This window comes from Dermacentor variabilis, chromosome 6, assembly GCF_050947875.1.
Source record: "Dermacentor variabilis isolate Ectoservices chromosome 6, ASM5094787v1, whole genome shotgun sequence".
Classification (NCBI taxonomy): Eukaryota; Metazoa; Arthropoda; class Arachnida; order Ixodida; family Ixodidae; genus Dermacentor; species Dermacentor variabilis.
The window spans coordinates 10,553,404-10,562,773 of NC_134573.1; the positions used below are offsets into that span (position 1 = coordinate 10,553,404).

The 9,370-nt window shown below is 41.8% G+C and overlaps 1 pseudogene; it reads right to left on the reverse strand.

The window, feature by feature from the left end:
- Nucleotides 1–442: 442 nt before the first annotated feature.
- Nucleotides 443–8,642, reverse strand: LOC142584545 (uncharacterized; annotated as a pseudogene).
- Between the last annotated feature and the right edge of the window lie 728 nt (nt 8,643–9,370).

Here is a 9,370-nt window from a genome sequence, read left to right on the forward strand (position 1 = left end):
AGGTTGCCAGCCAAGCGAGGGCCGCACATTTCGTTGTTCCCTTTAACAGTGGACTGCACTGAACATCAGTAAAAGCACTCAAACTCCAGATGTCTCCAAACTTTCTAGGAGTGCTTTCTCTGATTGCACATACAATTCTTTTTATTTAAGGAGTTAACTTGGCAATGGCATTCTGTTGCTGAACATGAATTCGCAGGTTTATTTCTCGGTTCTGTTCCTGCTGAGAGAGCGAAAAATTAAGCAAAATGCTTATATACCAAGCTTTAGTCACGTTGTAGCAAACCTAATGTAAACCGTCCCCTGACATCAGCCCTAATAAGCCTTTTGTTACGTTGGAATGTTAACCCTCATATATCAGTCATTTTGTGGCTTAAAAAGGGAGGCTGTAGTTTGGTTTTGTGGAATGCATAAAACATTGCATGTGCAACTGAAACAAGGCAGTTCATGTAGAAAGAACATGTGGCAGTATGTACTGCTCAAAGAAATAGGAAGATCTTTCAACCACATCGCTGAAATATGCCTCATCAAATAGCACTGGAATGCACATATTAACTTCTTCATTGACAAACAAACAAATATGCATGCTGAACTGCCGTGGTGACCATTTGTACCTGCACTTGGCAGAAATATATGGTTGCACGCTTTAGGTTCCGAGTCAAAGCCTTTTCTTTGTTTTTCTCCATATTCTCCTCCAAGAATTTTTTCATGGATTAAAGGCATTTAATTTCCTGCACCCGCTCAGGACAACAGCTGCACTTTACCAATCCATCTGGACTTGCACCCATGTAAGGACGGTCTTCCATAATGAAAAGTCCGCACTCCCTCACAACCAAATTCTCATGAGTCGCTTGCTGGCTTTGATAACACTTTCTTGCACTGCCTTCGAGTTCACTGCCACGACACATTGTTGCTGTACAGACATTACTTGCCGCATCACTTTTTTAGCAAGGGTCTCAAATCATGCGGGCCCATCTTTGTCCTCAAGGTCTTTACACGGGTAAATATGCTGTAGGCAATAGAAGCTGTGAACCTGCCTACCCTGTGGCGCAACCAGAGACTAGATTTTGCCTGATCTCGTGCTAACTTTTCAATCATTATAATGTCTTCGTGACTCTTGCTTTCCTGCAAGTGTTCAAGTAGCTCTTCTGTTGTCACTTCACCACTGATGCCAAGAAAACTTCTTAACTCCTTCAAAGAACCAATGAATGTTAAGTCCCTGGGTGCTGGCTCAGAAGTGGAACATCCTGGTTCTATGGTTGGCTCCACCGTGGCTTCCGTTACTGAAATACATTTTTCCAGAAATAATGCGCAATTAACATTCACTGTAGCATAGAGAAAATTGGTATACACAAGAAATATGATGAAGCAGATCAAATCTTTTTTTGTCTTGGGTGCAAAGTACGCAGATGCTTGGATAATTAATTGCTGTGGTAGTGAGGACACCTACGTTTGAACAGCGGACACTGTTTAAAGGTTTCAAAGCAACGTATCCTTAGCAGCAAATGTTTGTAGCTGGAGAAATGCCTTGAGAACACGTTGGAGTCTATTCGAAAGAGTCGCAAGATTTCGTGCAATAAACATTACATTTTGCTACATGTAACTGCCTATGAAGGATATTGGAAGGCACCAGCCTTACAACACCTCACACAGCCTCAGATGTGTGATTAAAAATATGGTTAATATTTTCAGGCTTAGCTAAACTCAGTGAACTGCCTAAAGCTTCGCATAAATACAGCTGGCACATCTTAAAACTGGTTATTTGCTACTGTAGTTGTTTATGACGTGCTTTTCTTTAAAATAATTATGCTGCAACCACAACGAAACACTGCACACTGCCTCACTAAGCAATATGTTGCAGTGCAGCTCATTAGGCGTGTCATTGACTACATTGCAAATACTCAATATAGAAAAGACAAGCAAAATTAAATTTTTGCAGTATTGGGAATGTTTGCTCACTGCATTACTGCCATTTCATAAGGAGAATATGCTGCTGCTGGCCAGTCCTTTATGAGACTCAGATTCAAAAAGCCAAACCAAATTTGAATGCATACCTAATTCAGTACCTCTGCCTAAGTGCATTTTTGCTGCAGATTGAAAGCTGACATTCTCCAGAAGTCTTTCAAGTATGTTGCCTTCCAGCTGGGGAGTCTTTGATTTTTGCCTTGAAAATGTAGCAACAAGAGAAGCACCAATGTTATGTTCTAGATGAAAACTTCTTAGTTGTAAACACGGTACCCATTTGTAGTTGAGCATTTAGCATTAAGATTGGTGCATGCATTTTCCCACCTCTCAAACTTAATAAGCAAGCAACAAATTCACATTTTCGCGTCATCAAAGAGTGCTACATCCTACTTCTGTTTAGAATAAGAGATGTCAAGCATTCGCCTAAGCTGTGCATATTACTCAACAGCTAGCTATACTCAACAGCTAGCACTAATGACTTCATTCGTACTCTTTGCCTATGACAAAGGCATCTGTAAATAGCATTTGCAGTACATAGTTTACAGTAAAGCTAGTGCGTTTGTTGGTCATGAAACTGTTCTTGCAGCTTAAGAAAATGCATGCAAACAGCAAGGCTATCTACAAGAGCATTTTCACCAAACCTACTTTGAAAGTAGAAATTGTGAGCTGCCCTTCATTTCAGCATTGGACTTGCTGTTTTCCCTCTCAGTTTTAAAAGAATAATATATGTGCAAACCTTTACACATGGAAGGTCGACTATAGCTCTTGGCTGATACTTTTGTTTAACATGCTCTTTGTGCTCCTTGCTTCACTTCTGTTGCTGGTCAGTTGGCGAGAGCGTGTCGAAAGTTCTGGCAGCATTAATATGCAGCAGTACGGCTACAATGTGTTTACACTGTATTTTCTGTAAAATAAAAACGGTTAGGATAAATCAAGTCCAAGGAAATTAAACCTCACAAGCTGGTCTTAGTCTTTAAGCATAATATTTTTCGATAAATAATGCCTAATCATACATTCATTAAGCATGTTACCATGCGTTAGAACAGTGACTGATGTGCAGTTTCAGTCTGAAGGAATAACTTCTCTGCCAAGACTAATGCTCCTTACAGCCTACAACAGGTGACTCTTTAGTAAAAAGAGACACTTCAAAAACAGCTTCATTGCAAAAAAAAAAGAAAGTTACTAGTTTAAATGGAACAGGAATGCATTTAAAAACATGTGTATATTTATTTTTTATTGCATTATACTGTAAGCCTTGACAGGCTCTCACAGGAGTGGGAACAACAAAACAAAAACAAAAAAAAACAACGAAAAGTACAGATTGCCAGTAATAAAAAAATAAAAAAAGGATACGAAAATAAGAAATGAAAGAAACGAAAATTCTAATAGAGTACAGACTAACAGGAAAGGGTGCGCCGTTATACACTGATTTCGGAATAACTGCAAGCGGCATACACAGTAAAAGCATACACTAAAAGAACTGTGATCAGCATACACATGAAACATACACTCCGTGCGCAGCCCCTTTTTTTCATTATGCAAAATAGAAGTGAGGCGTGCAGACAGGACACAAGAGTAGAGAAGTGGACAACACGAACGCCGACTATCAACTGAAGGGGGCACTGAGCCGGCGTTCGTGTTGTCCACTTCTCTACTCTTGTGTCCTGTCTGCACGCCTCACTTCTATTTTGCATAATGAATCCTTACCAACTAGCTCAGCTTTCTGTCGTTCTAAGCTCCTTTTTTTCTACAACGGCGCAACCTGCTGATGAAAAAAATTTTAAATCTTAACAAAAAATGTGTTGACAGATTCCGAGGACACAATGTCGTGTGGCAGTTTATTCCATAATTCTATTACTGACGGAAAGAAGGAATACTTGAATCTATTACAGTGGGAGGTACATGGCCTGATACTCTTGTCATGGTTTGTTCTGGCTGAGCGCTGGTATGGTGGTTTTAGGTGCTCGTGTTTGCTTATATTAATGCTGTCATGATAAAGAAAGTAGAGAAACTTTGAGGCAGCAACGCGTCGGCGAATTGCCAATGTTTGAATGTTTGCCAGGTTGCGTAGTTGGGTTATGCTGGCGTCACGTGAATACTGCGAATACACAAACCAGAGAGCTTATTTTGAATTCCCTCCAGTTGATTAAGAAAGTAGATTTGGTGCGGATTCCAGATAATACAGCCGTATTCAAGGCCTTACAAGCGCCTTATAACTAGCGAGCCTAACTTGGGAAGGTACCAGTGCAAGTTTCCTGCGAAGGTATCCCAACTGTCTGTATGCTTTTGTGCACGTCTGTTTAATGTGAACGTCCCATTTTAATGTGTTTTTGATGGTAACACCCAAGTATTTAACTGTGTCGGCTTCTGTTACATGTAATCGCATTAGATGATATGCAAATTTTAAGGGTATGTTTTTTCGAGTTATATACATGGATGAAATTTTTGCTACGTTAATTTCCATTCCCCATTCTTGACACCATCTGGCAATGTTAGTTAATAAGGAATTAAGTCGAATCTGATCGTTAATCGTCCGTAGTGTGGTGTAGATGACGCAGTCATCTGCAAATAGCCTTACTGTTGCATCAGGTTCAATTTGAGAATGAATGTCATTAACAAAAATTAGAAAAAGAATCGGACCCAGCACAGACCCTTGTGGAATACCGAAGTAGACATCTAACTCTTCAGATTCAGTGCCACTTATTTTAACGTACTGACTGCGGTTAGAGAGATAGGAGGTTATCACGTGTACTATGTTAGTTTCGATCCCAATGCTCTGGAGTCTGTCAATTAATTTTGAATGAGGTACCCTGTGAAATCCTTTGGAAAAGTCTATGAATATTGCGTCAACTTGAAGTCTCGAGTTAATTACTGTACCAAAGTCATGCGTTATTTCGAGGAGTTGAGTGACGGTAGAAAGACCTTTGCGAAATCCGAGTTGTTTGCGGTACAGTAGATTGTTATCTCCTAAGTAGGTGGTAATTGCTTTGCTAATAATATGCTCCATCATTTTACAACAAGAACTAGTGAGTGAAATCGGCCTGTAAGTGTTTACCAGTAACTTACTGCCTCCTCTGTGAATCGGAAAGACCTTGGCATGGAGCCAGTCCATCGGCAGGGTGGCTGTTTGAAGTGATGCTACGAAAATTGCATGCAAAAAAGGAATTATCTGTTTTGCGTAACGCCGCAGAAAAGCATTTGAAAGATTTTCAGGACCTGAAGATTTTTTAAAGCCAATCTGAAGCAATAAATTATGTATTCTTTCTTGGGTTATGACTACTTCAGACATTGATAACGGAGGATCCGTCACAGTTTCGCTTTCTGTAAGGGCAGGGGTACGTGTAAAAACGGACTGAAAGTATCTGTTAAATGTGTTGGCGACAGTGTGGGCTTCATCAGTTATGATTCCATTTACATCGATTTGAGTCACTTGGTTCTCGGGCCTGGATAAGTGGCGCCAAAACTTTTGTGGATGCTGTGTCATAAAATTTATTAGTATTGTTGAAGAAAAAACATCCCCTGCTTTCCCTAAAGCAGTTTTGAGCTCACCAGAAAGTCGGCGAATGTCTTCAGGATTACGTTTTTCTTCCGCATCCTTTGCAGTTTTCTTTTTAGGTGGATCACACTGCGCGTAATCCATGGGTTTCTGCGTTTTGTACGTTTCAGTCGCGTGGGAACGAACGTTTCCTCACAATGTGTTATTATGCCTATTAGTTTAAGCCATAGATTATTCACTGTGCCATAATTTTCAAAGGAAAAGGTTTCCAACGCTACTTCAAGGTAGTCGATGATGCAGACGTCGTCAACTCTATTGTAGTTTTTAACAGCCACACGTGATTCTGGAACTGGTCCGCTGGCGCCGATAGTAACTGTTAGCAGCAGCAGTTTATGATCTGATATGCCCTCTTCGAGTGTGATGTCGGCTGTTGGATGATTAGAGACAAATGCAAGGTCTAGTATTGAAAATGTTTGCGCTTGAATGCGCTTTGGCTCTGTAACAAGCTGAGATAATGAAAAACTAAACGCCATGCTCAAAAGCAGTTCATATATAGTAACATCTCTGCTGCCGGCTGTCAACGTACTCCAATCAATAGTGGCTAGATTAAAATCGCCAGTAAGAATTAGAACGATCTTTCAACCTGCCACAAAGGAAGTCGTGAATTTTCATTATGTAGTCGTCGGACGCGTTTGGTTTCCTATAGATACAGTGCACCACACACTTTCATGATCTGGATTACCTTGCTCTTTCCGATAAGCCCTGCCGTACTGCTATAGCGACTCCGCCCCCGCGACTGTCGCGGTCGGAGCGAAGAAGAAAATAAGAGGGAGGAACTATTTCTGAATCATGAATATCAGCGTGCCACCATGTTTCCGTTATGACGACCATGTCAGCAGAGTAAATTAACAAGATATCTTCTAATTTTTTTAGTTTTATTAACAATGCTCCTTGCATTAAAACATACTAAAGAAAGTGAATTTACAACTCCTGCTCGTCATGCGTTGTCAGCACTGGACTTCCCGGCGTCGTCGCGACGTAGGCTGTTCAAAGGTAGCCTGCATTTCTGTAGTTAATTCCATATATACAGTTGATCGTTCACATTAAGCTTATGAAAAGGAAGTGTTACCTTATCACCAGCGTCACGTTCTGCTTTGGAGGACTGCCAAAGTTTCCTGCGTATGTCACGTACTGAGGGCGAGAAGCCTTCTGATATAGATATCGAGCGATTTTTCAGCTTTTTGGAGTTACGAAGAACAGTCATTTACTTCTGTGAAACTGTAAAACCTTATAATTACAGGCCTTGTGCTCTTCTGCTTCTTTTTTCCAATATGTTGTACACGCTCCACTGATCTCGTTTCTACACAGAGTTTGTCTTTGAATACACCGTTGACTACCACTTGTTCCAGATCTTTACTAGTTTCATCGCTTTTTTCTTCCAACCCATAAATAATAATGTTATTCCTACGGCTTCTGTTTTCTACGTCGTCTATCTTTTTGCTCAGGCTCTGGATATCTTTGCTAATTGCAATATAAGTAGTTTTCACCACATATAGAAAAGAAAATTGGTGCTAGGCAAATATTTCTGCTAAGTAGATGTGACTTGAATAGTACTTGGCTTGAATTCCGCAATTGGAACATGTGCCCCAAAGTTACTAATGATGAAGAAAATATGCCAATCATTGATGTTACCTAACCACGTTGCAAATTATCGTGCCAGTAATGCGCACCTTTCCAATAATGCAGTTGATCAGACAGAATAGCCCTATCTGCCATGGAAGACATTAAATGGATTTGTTTGCAATAAAAAATCACTTAGGATATCTAAATGTCAAACAGAACAGTGCCAATCACACAGTGCAACATGTGCTTGCGGATGTCAAATGGAAGCTTAAGTATTAGGGCACAAGGATTCTTTGTGAGTACCCTAGTGCCGTCACGCGAAAAGTGTAATGCCTTTTGTGTGCTCAATGCTGCGTAATGTGAAAAATGACGACATTTACTTAATATAATAGTGTACATGTAGAAGGCTAGCTTTATAAGCGATAAAGAAAAATTTAAAGCAAATAAAATAATACCCTAAGGATACAGGAGAGAGAGCGGGATGAGGAAGGTAAGGATACAGGGATTCATGGAAAATGCACGGGGAAGCTTATGGTAAAGCTGGGCCAACTGAAATTTGGACGTGGGCCAACTTGAAATTTGGAGGTTGACCAACTTAAAATTTGGGAGTAGGCCAACTTTAAATTTGCAAGAGAGCCAACTTAAATTTGAGGGTGGGCCAACTAAAGTTTAGGGGTAGGCCAACTCAAATTAGGGGGTATGCTTTCGCATACTTGGACAAGGTTTCTTCTCAGCAGCCGGCCAGTGATCGAGTAGTCATACCCTGCTTTGCACGAACAGCTGGCTCGATCTACCACCGCGTCGCAAACGGTAATCTTCACTTCATGAGGAGCACTGTTGATAGCAGTCGTTTGCAAGATGAACGTCAGAAAGTCGAAACGAGCGTTTTCAGCTGTTTCGACAACGCACTCAAGGACGTGGCCCGCATAATAAACCTCCCCCGGCTCAGTGAGGCACCGACTCGTCTCGCACGCCTTGTTCACATACCAATTGATGCTGCTCAGCGGTAATGCAACTGCGAACAAAAATAATTTACAAGCAGGTTATGTAAACTAATACATGTGACAGCGCGGCAGCTGCGGCACTGCACGAATTGAGACGAGCGGCCAGCAGGAAAGAAACTACAGCAATTACCAGCTTCAACTCGTTCGTGTACATAAACAGAAACGATAACAGCTAGCTATTACAAGGTAAACATGAAATTATACAAGGTGCGTCAGTGAGCATACAAGAAAACTGACGCAACAGCTCGGGTGAAATTTTCAATGGGGATCACTTTCGGATGTAGTGTCACTGTCGGTAGATTTCGCGAGACTTGACACTGCTCTTGGCACTGTGCTTAGATAGAAAGCTTGGCGCAGTGCCAAAGAAAACGCTGTCGGACACATACGCGGACGCATGCGGAGAACTCTTGTGAAACTATATCCGCGAGCGATCGCCCGAGCACCGTTTTCATGCACGACGGAGCGCGTGCTTTTCTCGTTCGCGCATTCAGGACGATTGTACACACAAATGTTGTTTGCTTACCTGAAACACGATCCCTGCTGTTTTCTTCGTTCATCGGAAGCTTGCTGCAAGCAAAAAGCGAACGCAAACACCGTGCTACGCGGTGCGACGAAGCCAGGGCACGTTATCTGGGCGGCTGCCGAAACTCGAGTCCTGGCCGTGACATCATCTGAAGCTGCCGCCAGGCGGCGCCATTCCTCTTTCTCGGGGCTAATAGTCGAACATGAGTTTTCTACATAAGAGCTGAAGAAGTGTTGCAAGTGTTCGAGGACAACAGCGAAGGACTGTATTTCACTGTAGATTGGCCAAAGAACAGCAAGATACAGGTTTTAGACGTGGTGTCACCTACGAAAGCCACGTTTGCTGGTCATGCAATCTGCGATTATAAAAGAGCGTACTCAACTAAGATTCAGGACACACAAAAGTGGCAAAACGCGGCATAGCTTTTTCATGCCCGCAAGCAGCCTTAACTACATCTTGCCCGGAAAAAATGATTCACCCAACAATAATCAGGCTAAAGAATGCACGATACTTTCAAGTGGTGGTGACGTTGAAGAACACAGTAGCAATACTGTGAAAGACAAAACTAACTTTTATTGGGCGAACCTGTGCCCACAAAAATAGGCTACCCTTATAGCACAACGATAGCGGCGAACACGGTCGGCAATCGTCGAAAATCTGATCAGCGGGTCAAGCGCGTCGGCTTTTATACATCAGTCCTCGAATGTTCTAGAGTAATCGCTGGGACCCGCGTGCCTTCCACAAATTTCTACATTATTCGCC